The sequence below is a fragment of the Lathyrus oleraceus genome, chromosome 6, assembly GCF_024323335.1.
Source record: "Lathyrus oleraceus cultivar Zhongwan6 chromosome 6, CAAS_Psat_ZW6_1.0, whole genome shotgun sequence".
Lineage (NCBI taxonomy): Eukaryota > Viridiplantae > Streptophyta > Magnoliopsida > Fabales > Fabaceae > Lathyrus > Lathyrus oleraceus.
In genome coordinates this window covers 437,174,128-437,176,055 of record NC_066584.1, presented here as the reverse complement: position 1 = coordinate 437,176,055, position 1,928 = coordinate 437,174,128, and positions in this window count along the sequence as shown.

Genomic DNA, 1,928 nt, shown 5'->3' with positions numbered 1-1,928 from the left:
TGATTACAGAGATTTGAATAAAGCTAGCCCAAAAGATGATTTTCCTCTACCACACATCGACATGTTGGTAGACAACACAGCCAAATTCAAAGTCTTTTCCTTTATGGACGGATTTTCCGGTTATAATCAAATTAAGATGGCACCAGAGGATATGGAGAAGACAACATTCATCACACCTTGGGGAACATTCTGTTATCGAGTGATGCCCTTCGGTTTGAAGAACGCCGGAGCCACGTATCAACGAGCTATGACTACCTTGTTCCATGACATGATGCACAAGGAGATAGAAGTCTATGTTGATGATATGATCGCTAAGTCCCGAACGGAAGTTGAGCATGTTGAGCATTTGTTGAAGCTTTTTCAGCGTTTGAGAAAGTTCAAACTTCGCCTGAATCCGAACAAATGTACATTTGGAGTCCGTTCCGGCAAGTTGTTGGGTTTTATGGTAAGCGAAAGAGGTATTGAGGTTGATCCTGCAAAGGTCAAAGCAATACAAGAGATGCCTGCACCCAAAACTGAGAAGCAAGTCCGAGGTTTTCTTGGCCGCTTGAACTACATTTCCAGATTTATATCCCACATGACTGCCACATGTGCGCCGATATTCAAGCTCCTCCGGAAAGATCAGTCGCATGATTGGACCGAGGATTGCCAGAAAGCTTTCGACAGTATCAAAGATTATCTGTCTGAACCTCCGATTTTGTCTCCGCCTATGGAAGGAAGACCTCTGATCATGTATTTAACAGTTCTTGAAGACTCGATGGGTTGTGTACTCGGTCAACAAGACGAATCAGGGAAGAAGGAGTTTGCTATATACTACCTCAGTAAGAAGTTTACTGATTGTGAGTCTCGATACTCTACACTTGAGAAGACGTGCTGTGCTTTAGCTTGGGCTGCTAAGCGTTTGCGCCAGTACATGATAAATCATACAACTTGGTTGATATCCAGAATGGACCCAATTAAGTATATCTTCGAGAAGCCTGCTTTAACTGGGAGGATTGCCCGTTGGCAGATGTTGTTGTCTGAGTATGATATTGAGTATCGAGCTCAGAAAGCTATCAAAGGTAGTATCTTGGCTGACCATCTAGCGCACCAGCCGATTGAAGATCATCAGTCTGTTCAGTATGACTTCCCTGACGAGGAAATTCTGTATTTGAAGATGAAAGATTGCGATGAGCCTACACTTGATGAAGGTCCAGAACCTGGTTCCAGATGGACGATGGTGTTTGATGGCGCTGTTAATCAATATGGAAATGGAATTGGGGCAGTGATTATCACTCCTCAAGGTTCACACATTCCGTTTACAGCAAGGCTAACTTTCAAATGCACGAACAACATGGCGGAGTATGAAGCCTGTATATTGGGACTTGAAGAGTGCATCGAATTGAGAATCAAGTATCTTGATGTCTATGGTGATTCGGCCCTAGTTATCAATCAGATCAAGGGTGAATGGGAGACGAACCAGCCAAGTCTCATTCCGTACAGAGATTACGCAAGGAGAATTTCAACATTCTTTACAGAAGTTGAATTTTATCACATTCCTCGAGAGGATAATCGGATGGCGGATGCTCTTGCAACGCTTGCTTCCATGATAGTGGTCAGACGGTGGAATGATGTCCCCAATATTACTGTGATGCGCTTGGACAGACCAGCTCACATATTTGCAATCGAAGAAGTGAAAGATGACAAGCCTTGGTATTTTGATATCAAAAATTTCCTCCAGAACCAGGTCTACCCGCCTGGGGCATCTGTGAAAGATAGGAAAACTTTGAGAAGGTTGTCAGGCAGTTTCTACCTCAGTGGTGAAGTGCTGTATAAGAGGAATTTCGATATGGTTTTGCTCAGATGCGTGGATAGACACGAAGCAAACCTATTGATGACTGAGGTCCATGAGGGTTCATTTGGTACTCATTCCAATGGACATGCCATGG